Source organism: Chlorocebus sabaeus, chromosome 16 (genome assembly GCF_047675955.1).
Source record: "Chlorocebus sabaeus isolate Y175 chromosome 16, mChlSab1.0.hap1, whole genome shotgun sequence".
In the NCBI taxonomy this organism is placed as follows: domain Eukaryota; kingdom Metazoa; phylum Chordata; class Mammalia; order Primates; family Cercopithecidae; genus Chlorocebus; species Chlorocebus sabaeus.
The window spans coordinates 53,626,289-53,644,662 of NC_132919.1; the positions used below are offsets into that span (position 1 = coordinate 53,626,289).

General features: G+C 46.4%; 1 protein-coding gene across 4 annotated transcripts in view; it reads left to right on the forward strand.

Annotated features, from left to right (window-relative positions):
* SLC39A11 (solute carrier family 39 member 11) overlaps positions 1–18,374 on the forward strand; it is a 563,219-nt gene that overhangs the window by 1,987 nt on the left and 542,858 nt on the right. The gene's annotated exons all lie outside the window — the stretch shown is intronic.

Consider the following 18,374-nt stretch of genomic DNA (forward strand, 5'->3'; position numbering starts at 1 on the left):
CTTTCTGTGTTTGGGGAATTCATCGCTGTCTAGCAAGATCTTTTTTCTGGGACTCTTTATAGCTACGGTGCAAGCCTGCGGCCTGGAACTGGCACATCAGGCACAAGTGCCTAGGACTTGGGCGAAGAGTTAGTGATGTTAAGCAGGTGACCACCGGGTGCGGCGGCTCACGCCTGTAATCCCAGCACTTTGGGAGCCCAAGGCCTGTGGATCCCTTGAGCCCAGGAGTTCAAGACCAGCCTGGGCAACATGGCCAAACCCTGTCTTTTCAAAAAAAATACAAAAAAAAAAAAAGGGCCGCGCACCAGGTGGCTCATGCCTGTAATCCCAGCACTTTGGGAGGCCAAGGCAGGCGGATCACATTAAATCAGGAGTTCGACACCAGTCTGGCCAATATGGTGAAACTCTGTCTCTACTAAAAACTCTGTCTCTACCGGGCGTGGTGGCACACACCTGTAATCCCAGCTACTCGGGAGGCTGAGGCAGCAGATGGGAGACTGAGGCAGGAGAATCACTTGAATTTGGGAGACAGAGGTTGCAGTGAGCGTAGATCGAGCCACTGCACTCCAGCCTGAGCGACAGAGGGAGACTCAGTCTCAAAAAAAAAAAAAAAAAAAATTAGCAGGGTGTCGTGGTGTGGGCCTGTAGGCCTGTAGTCCCAGCCACTTGGCAAGAGGCAGTGAGGCAAGAGGATCACTTGAGCCTGTGGAGGTCTGCAGCAGTGAGCCATGATTGGGCCATGCATTCCAGCCTAGGCAACAGGAGACCCTGTCTCACAAAAAAAAAAAAATTGCAGGCGATAGGGGCGATTGCATTTTGGTGGTGGTGGCACAGGTATCACCAGCAACATCTGCTCCCTAAGGACAGCAAGGGCAGTGAACCCAGCTGCAGCTCCCAGCTGCTAATGCTGGTGGTGGTGCTGGGGGCAGCTGTGGGCACCCACAATGACGTCCTTGGCAGAATCACCCTGTGGTGTGCTCGGCTGAGTTCTAAATGTTCTGTTTCCCTTCCTTCCTGCCTGCCTGTCCCCTGAGCCTGCCTCCCCATCTTTCCCAGAGATTCTATGAGCTGTTCAATGTTTTACTGATCAATTTTGTTTCTTTGAAAGTCAAAATTGGTTTCCCTGGTTTGCCCTAGCCCTAACTGATACACACTGCACTGAGGTTCCAGCTCCATGGGAGTTGGGTTGAAGCTTTTCCTACAGCAAGGGGAGAAATGTCAACATATCAGGGATAGTGTGGGGGCCCAGGGCTTTGTATGGGATGGCTCTTGTGCTCGTGCACAATACCTGTAGGCTCAGGTAGAAAAAAGACATACTGGCCAGCTGTCAGCTCTGCCGTGTGTGTGTGTGTGTGTGTGTGTGTGTGTGTGTGTGTGTGTTTTGAGTCAGGGTCTCACTGTTGCCCAGGCTGGAGTGCAGGGGTGTAATCACGGCTCACTGAAGCTTCCACCTCTTGGGCTCAAGCGATCCTCCCACTTCTGCCTCCCTAGTAGCTGGGATTACAGGTGTGCATCACCATGGCCGGCTAATTTTTTAATTTTTGTATAAAGACAGGGCCTCACTGTGTTGCCCAGGCTGGTCTCGAACTCCTGGGCTCAAGGGATCCTCCCACCTCAGCCTCCCAAAGCGCTGATGTTACAGGTGTGAGCCACTGCACCCAGTCCAGAGTGTGTTTGGAAATCAGGGTGTTCCCTGCCTTTCCTCTGTATTTCCCTGGCCAAGTTCATCTGACTGGCCTGAAGATGCCACTGTTGTTCCTCTGCCTGCAGAACTGAGCACTGACAGAAACTGTCACCTGACTGCCTGGTCACTGGAAAAGCTCCTGGCCCTGGAGAAAATGTGTCTTTAACTCTTTCCTCTCCATGGCTCCTTTCCTTGTCCTCTGCCTCCTGAAACAGTACCACCCCCTTCCTCTGCCTTCTGCATGTCAACTGGGACCATCAAAACCACGGATCGGGGGCAAAGAACTCAGCTTCCACAGCCAGACCAGGCACTGTGCTGGGGACAGCAAGACAGAGATGAGAACCTAGAGCCTTTTTTCTCAGGGTATTAAGAGGTACCTGAGTGAAAGAGGCACCTTTTCGCCTTATTGCCATAGTTTAATTCTGGTTTAGGGATGAGTACATGTGTGTTGTGTGATGACCTTTAGGGTCAAGCAACCTGCCTGAGACCACACAGGTGCCTGTCTTCAGATCCCCTGGCTCTGGAAGTCCTTGATCTTTCTACATTGTCACATTATTAGCTTCGAAGAAAATTTCAGAATACCAAGAGACAGATGGCTCAAACAATTCTGGGCACCATTCGGATGGTACCCATACTGCTTCGTGATCTCTGCCTATGGGTGGGTCTCTGCAGTCGGTTTGGGCACCCAAGCTGGAGTGGCTATCCAGTGATTCAGGGACAGATGACACATGGGGTAGCCATGCCTGGTAGCCAAGCATCTGCATGGTGGAGGGCTGTCTTTCAACACAGTGGATATATTCTGACATTTTAGTTTCTTTAGACCCGTCGGCACACTGTTTTTATTTTTATTTATTTATTTTTTTTTGAGACGGAGTCTCACTCTGTCACCCAGGCTGGAGAACAGTGGCATGACCTCAGCTCACTGCAGCCTTCTCATCCCAAGCTCAAGCAATTCTTGTGCCTCAGCCTCCCGAGTAGCTGGGACTAGCGTGCACTACCACACCCGGCTAATTTTTTTGTATTTTTAGTAGAGACAGGGTTTTACCATTTTGGCCAGGCTGGTCTCAAACTCCTGACCTCTGGTGATCTGCCTGCCTCAGCCTCCCAAAGTGTTGGTATTACAGGCGTGAGCCACAGCGCCCAGTCCCCATCAGTACACTCTTATCTCATTCAGAACATTGAGCAGACAGATTTCTTCTGCTATTTATTTATTATTTATTTATTTATTTATTTATTTATTTAAGACTGGAGTACGGTAGCATGATCATAGCTCACTGCAGCCTTGACCTCCTAGGCCCAAGCGGTCCTCCCACCTCAGCCTCTGGAGTAGCTAGGACCACAGGAATGCACTACTACATCCCACTAATTTCTAAATTTTTTGAAGAGATGGGGTCTCACTATGTTGTCCAGGCTGGTCTTGAACTCCTGGTCTCAAGTCATCTTCCTGCCTCAGCCTCCCAAAGTGCTGGGATTACAGGTGTGAGCCACTGTACCCAGCTCTCTTTATTTTTAAGAGAAATATAGAAAGCAAGCCAGGATAATGTCCACAGTGGAGAGTTTTAACATTGCAGAGTTTGTAGACACCACATGTTCTTTCCTTATGCAATCTGTGATCTAGCATCTGGGAGCCTGGCTCCCATAGATCTTGGCTGTCAAATCAAATGATTCAATAAATATTTGCAAAATATGCCAAGCGTATATGTTATATAATCACAGTGTCTACACAAAGGATGCATTGGAAAAGGCATAGGGGCCTTTTGCCATCGGTTGTCTAATAATTGAAATAATAAAAGCAGTAAGACAATTCTCACCCATCTCATCTCACATCCACCTCAACCCTTCTTCCAGTACCTCCTCTTTGATGTAAGGTGGCTGCGTTTTTGGCACATCCGTATAGACTCTGAAGAGTGAACCTGCTAAATCTTGTGCCTGTGCCCTGATGATATTGGACAAAGGGGCATTCTCTGATAAACTTAGGAGGGAATAGAAGCTGGGGATACCTGGAGAAGAGAGAATAAATGGGAGAGACAAAATTACCTAGGAAAATGAAAACAAGAAATTTAACTCTAGCTAAGCTAGGAGAAATGGAAAGGGAGAAAGCGAGAAGGAAGAAAAAAGGAAAGGAGAGGAAATTGGAAAGTGATCACAAATTAACAAACAGGGGAGGAAAGACAGGGAAATTTGATGTAGTAAGGGATATACTGTCAATAAAAGTAACATCTGGGGCAGGACAGGAGGTTGAATTCCACACTATTGCTCAGTGGGATTCGGACATTTGGTGTTTGCTCTTGGCTGAGATGCCAATGGGATCAAGAGAGCCCTAATGTAGTTGTCTTGACATCTTATCTTTATGGCACTGTTTATCAGCCTGTGTCTGCTAGAGGTGACATTTGTGGTAGAAGGGGTGGTTATTTGACTTAACTGTTTGCAGATACCTGAGACTCTGCCTTCAACAAACAGCCAGGCAGGCATGTTTGCAGAAACTCCTACATTTGTTCCCCTAGCCCCTGTGCTCCTGCCTCCTTAGAAACTCCACTTAGGGCCAGTGATGGTGGCTCATGCCTGTAATCCCAGCACTTTGGGAGGCCAAGGCCTCCCAAAGCATCTCCTGAGGCCAGGAGTTTGAGACCAGCCTGGCCAACATAGTGAAACCCTGTGTCTACTAAAAAGATACAAAAATTAACCAGGCATGGTGGTGGGCACCTGTAGTCCCAGCTCGGGAGACTGAGGCAGGAGAATTGCTTGAACCCAGGAGGCAGAGGTTGCAGTGAGCCAAGATCGCGCCACTGCACTCCAGCCTGGGTGACAGAGTGAGACTCTGTCTCCAAAAAAGAAAAGAAACTCCACTTGGATGTCTAAGAGACATCTCAAACTTAACACATCCAGAATAACAACCCTCTTCTTAGTGGCCCTCCTAGGCCCTCACTCCAAGTCATTCCTATCTCAAGAAATGGCACAGCCCAGCTATTCATGGCTCAAACTCAGGAAGTCTTCCATCTCTCTCTCACTCTCCACACCCAGTGGTTTCACAAGCCTCTTCCTCCAAAACAGAGATGAATGAGCTTTTGCTATAAAGAGCCAGATAGTAAGTGGACTTTGCAGACCCTGTGGTCCCTGTCTTTTTTTTTTTTTTTTTTTTTTGGGTAAAGATGGGATTTCACCATGTTGGCCAGGCTGGTGTCAAACTCCTGACCTCGAGTGATCCGCCCATCTCAGCCTCCCAAAGTGCTGGGATTACAGGCATGAACCACTGCACCCAGCCAACCTTGCGGTCTCTGTCAACACAATTCAGCAAGGCCATCGTAGCCCCAAAGCAGCAACAGGCAGCACATCAGCAGATGGGTATGGCTGTGTCCAGTAAGACTTTATAGGCATCCTGCAGTATCTGAGGGGGATTGGATCCAGGACCCCTGCATATCTCCAAATTCGTGCATACTCAAGGCCTGCAGTCAGCCTGTGAAACCTGTGAGTATGAAAAGTGAACCTTCCATATACACAGGTTTTGCATCCCACAAATTCTCTATTTCCAATCAGTGTTTGGTTGAAAAAAATCAGAAAAAAAGTGGACCCATGCAGTTTAAACGCCTGTTGTTCAAGGACCAACTGTTTGGTCCTTTGCCTGTTTATTTAATAAAACAGGCAAAGGGCCCATTTTGGCTCTTGCACCGTGGTTTGGTGACCCCTGCTCTTCTTCCATCTCCACTGTCCAGGTTATCATTTCCTCATCCTTTCTTTCTTTTCTTTACTTTTTTTTTTTTTTTTTTTTTTTTTTTGTAGGCGGAGTCTCCCTCTGTTGCCCAGGCTGGAGTGCAGTGGCATGATCTTGGCTCACTGCAACCTCCGCCTCCCGGGTTCAAGTGATTCTCCTGCCTCAGCTTCTCAAGTAGCTGGGATTACAGGCACGCACTACCACACCCAGCTAATTTTTATATTTTTAGTAGAGACAGGGTTTCACCATGTTGGCCAGGCTGGCCTCAAACTCCTGGTCTCAAGTGATCCGCCTACCTCGGCCTCCCAAAGTGCTGGGATTACAGGCATGAGCTACCATACCTGGCCCTTTTTCTTTTTCTTTTTCTTTTCTTTTTCTCGAGACAGGATCTTGCTCTGTTACCCAGACTGGAGTGCAGTGTTGCAATCACAGCTGCCTGCAGCCTTGACCTTCCAGGCTCAAGCGATCCTCCCACCTAAGCCTCCTGAGTAGCTGGGACAACAGGTGTGTGCCACCACCACTGGCTAATTTTTAATTTTTTTTCTTTTTCTTTCTTTTTTTTTTTTTGAGAGGGGAGTCTCACTTTGTCACCCAGGATGGAGTGCAGTGGCATGATCTCAGCTCACTGCAACCTCCACCTCCAGGCTCAAGCAATCCTCCCACCTCAGCCTCCCGAGTAGGTGGGGCCACAAGCCCATGCCACCATGCCTGGCTAATTTTTGTGTTTTGGGTAGAGATGGGGTTTTGCCATATTTCCTAGGCTGGTCTTGAATTCCCGAGCTCAGGCGATCTGCCCTCCTCAGCCTCCCAAAGTGCCGAGATTACAGGCATGAGCTGGTGCATCTGGCCTAATTTTTAAATTTTTTTATAGAGACGGGGTTTCACTATGTTGCCCAGGCTGGAATTGAACTTCTGGCCTCAAATGATCCTTCTGCCTTGGCCTCCCAAACTGCTGGGATTATTGGCGTGAGCCACCATACCCAGCCTCTACTTTTGACCCCTTTTAGTTCATGTTCCTTGCCACAAAGCCCACTTTTAAAAGTGGGAACCAGGTTTTGTGTATCCTTTGCTTAAAACCTCCCCTGGCTGCCCATCCCTCTTGGCCAGATGCAAACTCCCATCAAAGACCTTCAAGTCCCTGCGTGGCCTGACCCCCTGCTTGACCCCACTCTCCTCCTCCCTCACTCTACTCTGGCCTCTCTGGTCTTCTTGCTGCTTCATAAACAAGCTTTGGCTCCCTCCTTCCTAAAGCCATTGCTTTTGCTATTTCTTCTGCAGATCTTCATACGTCTGTCACCTCCTCCAAGAAGCCTGCCTGAACCACCCATCTAAAATAATAAAAGCTGGTATTTATCAACAGCTCAATACATGTCAGCCACTGTTATCACTCTTATGAACCTCGAATGTGAACTGTCTTTATCCTGTGACCTTTTTTTTTCTCTTGAGACAGGGTCTTGCTCTGTTGCCCAGGCTGGACTGCAGTGGTGCCATCACAGCTCACTGTAGCCTCGACCTCTTGGGCTCGAGTGATTCTCCCACCTTAGCCTCCTGAGTAGCTGGGACCACAAGTGCGTCCCATCGTGCCTGGCTATTTTTTTGGAGAGACAAGGTCTTGCTATGTTGCCTAGGCTGGTTTCTTTTTTTTTTTTTTTTTTTGAGAGGGAGTCTTGCTCTGTCGCCCGGGCTGGAGTGCAGTGACCGGATCTCGGCTCACTGCAAGCTCCGCCTCCCGGGTTCACGCCATTCTCCTGCCTCAGCCTCCCGAGTAGCTGGGACTACAGGCGCCCGCCACCTCGCCCGGCTAGTTTTTTGTATTTTTTAGTAGAGGCGGGGTTTCACCGTGTTAGCCAGGATGGTCTTGATCTCCTGGCCTCGTGATCCACCCGTCTCGGCCTCCCAAAGTGCTGGGATTACAGGCTTGAGCCACCGCGCCCAGCCGAGGCTGGTTTCAAACTCTTGGGCTCAAGCAGCCTTCCTGCCTCCACTTCCTAAAGTGCTGGGATTACAGGAATGAGTCACCATGCCTGCTTCAGATCCTGTTGTTATCTCCACTTCACTGAGGAGGAAACTGGGGCCAAGGGAGGGGTTATGTAATTTGCCCCAAATCATTGAGGAAGTAGCAGAGTTCAGATATAAACCAGCTGTGTGACTCTTGAACCCAGGCCTTTAACCGCCACTCTTTGCCACTTATGCATTTTCTTTTACTTTTTTGTTTTGAGAGGGCGTTTCATGCTTGTCGCCTAGGCTAGAGTGCAGTGGTGCTGCCTAGACTAGAGTACAGTGGCACCGTATCGGCTCACTGCAACCTCCGCCTCCTGGGTTCAAGTGATTCTTCCACCTCAGCCTCCCAAGTAGCTGGGATTACAGGTGTGCGCCACCACACCCAGCTAATTTTTGTATTTTTAGTAGAGACAGGTTTAACCATGTTGGCCAGGCAGGTCTCGAACTCCTGACCTCAGGTAATCCGCCCACCTTGGCCTCCCAAAGTGTTGGAATTACAGGCGTGAGCCACTCACTGTGCCTGGCCTGCTTATGCATTTTCATTATAGCATTTGATGCGGTATTGAAATTACATCATCTATTTACGTGTGTTTGTCGACTGTCTCTTTCACGACAAGGAGAGAGACCTGGTCTGTCTTTTATTTATTTATTTATTTAGAGACAAGGTCTTGCTATGTTTCCCAGGTTGGTCTCGAACTCCTGGCTCAAGGGATCCTCCCAACAGCCTCACAAGTAGGTGGGACTACAGGCGTGCACCATTGTACCTGTCTTCTGCTCTATCTTTTGTCTTTCTTACTAAATTCTCAGCTTCTAAAACAATCTCTGGCACACAGTAGACACTCAATATTCATTGAGTGCCTGAATAAAAATTTAGCTTTGTAATAAGGTAACTTCCTGATATGCTAAAAAAAAAAAAAAAAAAAACCTGTAAATATTCCAACTTATGCATTACCCTACAATTCTTACATGAGAAAGAAAATGACCAGATTGATTTAGTCTAGTTTCAGAAATGCTAAATTCATTCATATTTATATTTATGTCTATCATCAGCCCTTCCCCTCCCCTTCAAACAAATGAGAAGTCTGGACTTTTGAATGTTCCTTATGGAGTTAGAGAAGGCTTCTGTCCCTTTTAAGCCTTTTTATTCCCTTAGTCCCGTGCCCAGTCTCCAGGCACCTCATCCGTCTCTTGGTGGTTCTTTTGCGCCTGCCCCCACCTCTGTATGTAGCTCCTTCATTCCATTCATTTCAGTTAAACCCTTGCGAGTGTGCCATCTGTCTCCAGCTGGACCCTGGAGCCGTGCAGATGGTGATAAACCCAGGATTCACTGCACGCTCCTCTCTCTCTGGTGAGCCAAGCCCCAGGCCAACCGTGGTCCCACACTGGAGGGAGGAGGAAAAGGGCTCAGCGGTTTGTAACATACCACGAACTGCTGAGTTTCCAGAATGCTTTGGCAAGATGAAGCTCTGTTTAGGGAGATAGAAATTTATTCCTGGTCCCGTGTGGTAGAGACTATTTAATTCGGGTTAAGAGAGGAGTAAAGTCCTCTAGCCAGAAAGGCACACTCTTGGTGCAGCGTGTACCACCTTATCAGGTAGCCAGCTAATTGCATTTACTTTTCTGCACTCCGATTTGCTTTCATCTTGCGTCACATGGCTGATTTTGTTAGTGCTGGTCAAGCTTTCTACCGATGGCAGGATTAGGAGCCGTGGTTTAATATTAGCAATTTTGGAAAATGATCAGCTGTTTAACAACCAAAACATTTCTGGTCTTCTTTTGCTCTGATTAAAGGTGAGGGGACGCTAATATGTACTGGGTACCTCTCTATGTCTGATAATGTGACAAATTGTCTTCAATATTTTGTTTCATCTGATCTTAACAGAATTCCTTGAGGTACTTGGCCTTATCCCTGTTTTGCAAATGAGGAAGACTGGTCTCTGGAAGGTCAGGCACTTGCTCAAGCTCACACTTTCTGCAGGTAGTCATGCAATGTGGAGAAGTGGTTAAGAGTGCAGCTTCTGGGCAAGTGACTCAAGTGTGCCATACCTCAGTTTGCTCATCTGTATAATGGGAATAAAAGTAGCACCTACTTCATTCAGAGAGCTCTTATGGGAATTGAATGAGATGATGCATATTAAGTGCTTAGAACAGGGCTTGGTACATAGTGATCATAGCTACAAATCAGCTAATTTTTTTCTGATTTTAGTATCTAATTTAAGCAACTGGAAATTCGTTATGTTTTGGATTTGAGTGAAAGAAAGATGAGAAGATGGTAACAAGTTGGTTTTGGGGGCCTAATTTCTAAACTCTTGGCATTTCTCTATAGTCAGCTTTGCTGTCACTGAGACCTGGTGTGTTTTTATGGCATTTTTAGGGCACCCCTTTGTCATCTGCTTGACGATGACTTAAGCAGACATTCTGTTTAAACTAGGCTACAAAATCTGGAAGAAATCAGATGGGGCCATTAAAAATTCGTCTCTGTGGCTGGGTGTGGCGGCTCACACCCGTAATCCTAGCACTTTGAGAAGCTGAGGCGGGTGGATCACCTGAGGTCAAGAGTTCGAGACCAGCCTGGCCAACATGGCAAAACCCCGTCTCTACTAAAAATACAAAAAATCATCCGGGCTTGGTAGCAGGTGCCTGTAATCCCAGCTACTTGGGAGGCTGAGGCAGGAGAATCACTTCAACTCAGGAGACGAAGGTTGCAGTGAACGAAGATCATGCCACTGCACTCCAGCCTGGGCAACAGAGCAAGACACCGTCTTTAAAAAAAAAAAAATTAGTCTGTGGACAAAATGGGATTCACCAGTAGTTGCCAATTTTCAAGGTTTTTCTTTTGTTTTTTTCTTTTGCTCTCAGACAAATGATTGCAAAGACTTTGGTAACATCTAGAAAAGACTTTATAGGCTTTTCATTGGGCTTAGAGTTTTTTGTGTTTTGTTTGTTTGTTTGTTTGGTGAGACCGAGTGTCGCTCTGTCACCCAGGCTGGAGTGCAGTGGTGCCATCTTGGCTCACTGCAAGCTCCGCCTCCCAGGTTCACGCCATTCTCCTGCCTCAGCCTTCTGAGTACTTGGGACTACAGGCACCCGCCACCACGCCCGGCTAATTTTTATATTTTTAGTAGAGATGGGATTTCACCATGTTAGCCAGGATGGTCTCTATCTCCTGACCTTGTGATACGCCCGCCTCGGCCTCCCAAAGTGCTGGGGTTACAGGCATGAGCCACCATGCCCGGTGGGCTTAGAGTTTTAAAACAAATTGTTAAATTTTAAAGCCTATTTCTAGTTCAGGGCTTTAGGAAGCTTGGAAACTGTAGGTTATGTCACTTAGGACTCTGGTCGTCTTTCCTGAGCATGTGGGATGTTTTTCAGAGGCAGGTGGGGACAGGGGTGAGTTCACATAGCTGGCCTAATGAACAAACTTCGATCTGAGTCTCTTTCATTGAGAATGTGATTTTGTGTGAAGATAGCTATAAAATGGTACACTTGTAAATTTTTTAAAAAGTAAGTCACTAAAAAGAAACATTTGCCGCTTGTTTTGTAGGATTAGGATTATGCAATCACTTTTAACAGCAAATACGGAGGTAAAGTCATCTGACAGAGAAACATACCCAGTCACAAAGTCTCATTAGAAAGCAAAAGCAGTTTTAACTATTTTATTGAAATACTGGACATGCAGAGATGACATGTTAGTAAGAATAATCACATTCAAAATACCATAATAATAATAATAATCATCATCATCATCATCACAGCGACTCATGCCTGTAATCCCAGCACTTTGGGAGGCTGAGGTGGACAGATCACTTGACGTTAGGAATTCGAGACCAGCCTGGCCAACACGGCGAAAACCCATCTCTACTAAAAATATAAAAATTAGCCAGGCATGGTGGCACATGCCTGTAATCCCAGCTACTGGGGAGGCTGAGGCAGGAGAATTGCTTGAACCCGGGAGGTGGAGGTTGCAGTGAGCCAAGATCGTACCATTGCACTCTAGTCTGGATGACAGAGTGAGATTCTGTCTCGAAAAATAAATAATAATAATAATAATAAAAATTCTAGCTGTGGACCATGTGCGCACCTGTTCTTGACATGTTAAAACCATCAATCACATCACATAATTGAAACTGTTTTTGCAGTCAGAGCTGTTGAAGGCTTTTCCTGGATGTCCCGAGCTTCCTTGTCTCTATTTAGTCTTCAAAGACTGGGGTGATCTCAGTTTGTCAGCACCACCCAAAAGGACAGAGCGGGGGTGAGGTGTGTGTGGGAGCTGTGTGGAAAGTGTTCAGTTTCCTTTGATCATGATTGATCTACTGTTTATAAAGATCCGCTGTTGTTTATGGGTGAGTGACAGCCAGAGAGTGATGGACAGATTAGCTATGAAATCAGGAGTAGGAAGGATTCAGGAACAATGCGCTGTTTAGATTATACTAGCTTTTAACGAGTTCTAAACATCAGCTCCCTGTACTCCACGCCCTGCTCTTTATTGATGAGATGGCTCTCAGGATGTTGGACTCTCCAGTGGAGACTTTCCTGGGTCTTTCTCCTTGAATTGTCTGCTGCTACTTTTTATTGGCAATCAGAGTGTGCATATGGGACCTCAGTGAGCTGGCTAAGCTGGCTGGTTGACCCCTCCAAGTTAATGGGAACCCTGTCTTAGCTGGCCGTTCCAACTAGGAGCCGTTTTCTCCTGCTCAGCTACATATCAAATTGCTTCTGTCAAAGGGCAGGCAAGACCAAAAGGAAGGAGAGATGGAGATAAAGAATGAGACCCAGCTCTGCTCCATCCACCCTGGGATGAAATGCCTTTGTTGACTCCTTCGAAATTGCTTCCCAACAGCATTTTATGAAAACGAAGTGTCCCTTTCGAGTTGTTTAAAGGAGATACTGTGGGATTCTCAAATGCCTCTTTAAAAAGAGATTTTAAGGCCGAGGCAGGTGGATCACTTGAGGTCAGGAGTTCAAGACCAGCCTGACCAACGTGGTGAAACCCCGTCTCTACTAAAATACAAAAATTAGCTGGGTGTGGTGGCACATTCCTGTAATCCCAGCTACTGGGGAGGCTGAGACACGAAAATTGCAATGAAACCAGGAGGCGGAGGTTGCAGTGAGCCGAGATCACGCCCCTGCACTCCAGCCTGGGCAACAGAGGGAGACTCCATCTCAAAAAAAAAAAAAAATTACTTTATTGGTCCTGGAGGCAGGAGGGAAGCCCTCAAAATCCCAAACCGTCTGAATACCCATTTCCGTGTGTGTCCAACATCCCAGAACCATATTGCTGGTAGCCAACCAGATTTTGCGTCGGCTCAGCTGAACTAGAAAGGTTCCATTTAAAACCAAGAAGCAATAGGTTTCCTGGGCTGCAAAGACAGACCTTTGAGGAGGCCACATGGTATGGCTGAAGTTGCATGTTCTGCTACCTTTGAGCTTGCAAACCCTTGGAGATAGATGGTCACGTGAAGGTGCAGAGAAGAAAAGTGGAACAGCTGTGGTCTGTCATCTCCCGAGCCCAACCACCTGGGAATTTGGAAGAGCTATTTAGGACAGGATTTTCATCTGCCAAAAAGTGCTTAAGCTGAAGGCAAACAAAGTAAGCCTTCCACCCAAGCCTTTGCTCTGTGAGTGTCTAGCAGGCTGGGCTGACAGCACAGCTGAGACTAGGCTAGCTTTAATTAATCTTGAGAATGAACCCTGGAGATCAGACTTCTGTTGCTCAAAGAAAGATATAACAACACTCTCCATCACATGCTGGCTGATACTTAAGCAAACAAGATGAGCCAAGGTAGATATCCCAAGCCATGGAAATAAACAAGCAGGACCATGGACAAGGGGAGGGTTTCTTTTCTGTTTAAGAGACTCTTCTGTAGAGGTACGCTCACGGGCAAGGAAGAGAGCAGTCATTCATTTTCTCAGTGGCAGAGTATCACAGCTTCCCCTTAGGGTTCAGCCTTGGATTTGTTTAAGAAGCATGGTCGGGACGGCCAGGGGGAAGAAATGTCTGTTAAGATGCTGTCATTGATGAGACTCAATTTAAGAATTATTTTCAGTGATTTTTCTGTGAAGAAATTACATCTTTTTTTAATGCAAAAATGTTGCTGTTAGCAGTACAAGTGCTTTGTGCTGATGGACTGGTGGGGGTGATTTGTAGGAAGCCATCACACCCTTTTGCCAATTCTTTGTTGTTGTTGCTGAATTGAGGCAGGGACAGCTGGCCGGGGCGAGGCATGCTAGGCACGCAGTCTGTGATCTAGCACGGAATTCTCTGGGTAAAAAATTAGTTTATGCACAATGCCCTCCTCCCTATTGTGGCAGCAGTCTAGAAAAAATGACTAACTGGTGGCCTTATTTGGTCTTATTTGGTGGCCCCCAGGCGGGGTGGCTCATGCCTATAATCCCAGCACTTTGGAAGGCTGAGGTGGGTGGATCACTTGAGGTCGGGAGTTCGAGACCAGCCTGGCCATCATAGTGAAACCTCATCTGTACTAAAAATACAAAAAAAATTAGCCAGGCGTGATGGCACATGCCTGTAATCCCACTTACTCGGGAGGCTGAGACAGGTGAATCGCTTGAACCCGGGAGGTGGAGGTTGCAGTGAGCCAAGATCATGCCACTGCATTCCAACCTGGGCAAAACAAGCGAAATTCTGTCTCCAAAAAAAAAAGGACTACATATGCCTAGATTTGAGATGAGTTAGTCAAATTATACTTATCACCCTCTGTTTAAAGCTGCTGGAGAATCTCTGTATTGAGGTCTTGCCGAGGCAATATAGGATGTATACTGTGTGTACACATATGTCACACACATACCTCCCAAGTGCATATGTGTATCACATGTGTGCCTCACATGTATGTGCATGAATATACACACGTGAGCATGTCTTTCACATGCATGGTACTTAAGCAAAGAAGATGAGCAGATGTAGACTGAGCCATGGAAATGGGCTGGAGCAGGGCAGTGGACAAAAGGAGGGCATCATACATGTGAAGCATCGCACGTGTGTTCTGTCATACCACCTATATGCATGTACATTACGTGTGTGTTTATGTGTGCATATGCTTGGGAGCATAAACTAGAGTGAAGGTACAAGTTGAGAACTTGAGAGCCTTAGAACACCATCCATGTCTCCTGAGAAGTGGGATGCTGGTTAATGTTAAGAAAGCCACCAAGCCTTAGTTCTCACGCTGCTAATAAAGACATACCTGAGACCGGGTAATTTATAAAGGAAAGAGGTTTAATTAACTCAAAGTTCAGCATGACTGGGGAGGCCTCAGGAAACTTACAATCATGGCAGAAGGGGGAAGCAAACATGTCCTTCTTCACATGACGGCAACAAGGAGAAGTGCAGAGCGAAGGAGGGGGGAAGCCCCTTATAAAACCATCAGATCTCATGAGAACTCACTCGCTGTCACGAGAACAGCATGGAGGTAATTGCTCCCATGATTCAGTTACCTCCCACTGGGTCCCTCCCACGACACATGGGGATTATGGGAGCTGCAGTTCAAGATGAAATTTGGGTGGGGACACAGCCAAACTATACCAGATATGTTACACGAGAACCATTTAGCTTTCTTGTTAAAAATCATACCCATGAAGAAGATATCAGCGTACTCAGCAGTGTACGTATCCCCTTACGTGGGGACAGGAACCCTCCCAGGACTGATAGCCTAGCCCACTGGGAGGGCAGAAGCAGCATGGCTCTTCCCTGGCTGCACCTGCTGAGTTGACAGGTAGTCCCAGAGAGCTGGTCGTGAATCTTCCTCTCTTGAGACTAGCAGATTTCCTTCAGGGTCCTTGGCAATGTATTCTTTGTAAGAATCTGGGATGACCGTGTCTCCCTCTGTGTCCAGGGCTACAACAGTCTTATTTGGTGGCCCCCAGCAGCCCTTAGGACTGGGTTCATCCTGGGCTTCCCTTTCTGTCTTCAGTGACTCCCACTGCAAAGGGGTCTTCTCTATGGCTTAAGCAACTGGAGGCCCTGTCACTGAGTAATTGGAGTGGACAAGGCTGTGGGGTGTCATTTCAGATTTCGTTGAAGGTGGCTTTGCATCATATTCTTTAACAGGCTTCTCTAAAAGGATAGGACAATTTTATCTCTAACCAGGACATTTCTTTCCTGCTTCCAGGCCTAGCAGGATCAGGAAATGAACTTAGTGTCCCCACTAGACAACAATATCTAAGCAAAGAGGTGTTCTTTCCCTGTGCCGCCCCCCGCAATCCAGCCTGTCCCTTCAATAATGCCAGGAAAGAGAGAGATGATGAAAAATTGGCCGAGCGTGGTGGCTCATGCCTGTAATCCCAGCACTTTTGGGACACTGAGGCGGGCGGATCACCTGAGGTCAAGAGTTTGAGACCTGCCTGGCCAACATGGCAAAACCCCATCTCCACTAAAAATACAAAAATTAGCTGGGCGTGGTGGCGCATGCCTGTAATCCCTGCTACTTGGGAGGCTGAGGCAGGAGAATCACTTGAACCCAGGAGGCGGAGGTTGCAGTGAGCCAAGATCGTGCCACTGCACTCCAGCCTAGGTGAAAAAGCGAAACTCTGTCTCAAAAAAAATAAAAAATTAGAGACTGCCCATGACAATGTTCCCAGAAATTCACATGTTAAAAGCAAAACAAGAACTTAGGTAAAGGTTTACTCTGACAGAATGTTTGATGGGAAATTTGGTGTTTTTGAATTTGGCAAAAACGTGGATGAGACAAGTGATTGATTGTCATGACTTTAAGTTCCACTGCTTGGCTTGCCAGCTATTGGGATTCTTAGAATGATCCACGTTTTAGAAACACTAATCATATCTTCCCAACCATCTATGGAAACTTTTGATACTTCTCTTGCCACCTTTCTTTCTTTCTCCTTTTTTTTTTTTTTTAACTGTTTAAGGAGTTTTTATTAAAGCAAGAATTTTACAATCCAAATTACATTTCCCTGCTCAGTTAGCAATTCTGTTACTTAAAACAGAACTGATATTTTGAGCTGTTCTACAGTAAAGAATTACAAAATTAAAGAAAGGAATGCTTTAAATTTTTGTACTTTGCTGAAATTATTTTCCCCAGGGTTTATAAAACATTAATTTGTTTTTATATTTTACTATTTTTATGGGGTTTTTTTTGTTGTTTTTAAATCAACAGGTAACCTAAGATGAGCATTATGTTTGCTAGACCTTCAGCCACTGTTCTTTAGCAAGGTCAAAGGTCATGTGTGCCTTCCACTGTAACTTTACTGTCTTCATTGAATAGTCACATTCAGAGCTGATCAGAAATATGATACTTTTTTTCTTTCTTTTTTTCTTTTTTTTTTTTTTTTTAAAGAGACAGAGTCTCACCATATTGCCCAGGCTAGTCTCAAAATCCTGGGCTCAAGTGATTCCCCTGCCTCGGCCTCCCAAAGTGCTGGGATCACAGGTGTGAGCCACCGTCCCCAGCCCGGAACATGTATTTTGACAATCCTTTGCTCCCTACCTGTCTCTGTGATCAGCCTGTACACTTTTCCAGCACGGTGCTCCTCATCTGGGGCAGCTAGGACTGCGAGCTTCGGCAAGAAACACTTGTATTCCATTATGGAAAGAAAGTTAAATTTGTGTAAGCAAATAGACTCCAGTTCACTGCCAGGTCTAGAAACCCCATCCACCAGCCTGCATGTTCCTCTCTGCATGCCATTTTATTCTCCAATGTCCCTCTGCCTTCTAGATTGTGCCACGCTATGGTATGAACCCCACTTAAGTTTCTGTTTCTTTTTTTTTCTTGAGATGGAGTCTTGCTCTGTCACCCAGGCTGAAGTGCAGTGGCGCCATCTTGGCTCACTGCAACCTCCACCTCCTGGGTTCAAGCGATTCTCCTGCCTCAGCCTCCTGGGTAGCTGGGATTACAGGTGCATGCCACCACACCCAGCTAATTTTTTTTTTGTATTTTTAGTAGAGACGGGGTTTCATCATGTTGGCCAGGCTGGTCTTGAACTCCTGACCTCAGGTGATCCGCCTGCCTTGGCTTCCTAAAGTGCTGGGATTACAGGCATGAGCATCGTGCCCAACCCTGCTAAAGTTTCATCTACACGTCCAATATTACCCAACTCTGTTACTGACACACAAGCTAACATTCAACATAGGCCGCAATATCATATTATCTTTCCCAATATCTTTTTCACTGAGCCCACTTAGGTTTAATCAGCACTTAACTACCCATGCTAATGGCAGGTAAGTAGCAGCTTGCATAACCCAAGTGATTAGATACTCTGAAATCAATGGAGTGCATTACTTTTTATTCCCTCCCAGCACCCAGCAGATTTGTCTTCATCATTAAATATGGAATGGAGACTGAAATTTTTGAATTAAAATGATGTTAACCTTTAAATTAGCATGTTGCTTCTCTCTTTTAGATAAAAGAAAACCAGAGAGCAAGTTATCTTTGAAACAGATATTTCAGAAAGTAGAGAATAGCCTTCCCTATGGTAGAAACCTAACTGTGTATTTGAATGGAATTATAGCATCAGATTTAAAAGCCTGTCTGTTAGCCTTAGAATGGTCATCCTGCTGATGAAGACCCACAGATGCCTGGGTCTGCATTTCATTTTCAGGTTCCAGGTGGCTGCTTTGGACTCTAGCCTCCCTACAGGTAGTTTCTCTGGTTGCAGAGTCATGAGTACTATAGAATTACTGTTTTTGTTTTTGTTTTGTTTTTGAGATGAAGTTTCGCTCTTGTTGCTCAGGCTGGAGTGCAATGGCACGATCTCGGCTCACTGCAACCTCCACCTCCCGGGTTCTAGTCAGTCTCCTGCCTCAGCCTCCCGAGTAGCTGGGATTACAGGCGCCCACCACCACACCTGGCTAATTTTTTGTATTTTTAATAGAGACAGGGTTTCACCGTGTTGGCCAGGCTGGTCTTGAACTCTTGATCTCAGGCAATCCACCCACCTCGGCCTCCCAAAGTGCTGGGATTACAGGCATAAGCCATCATGCCTGGCCTGTAGAGTTAGTCTTCTCTGCCT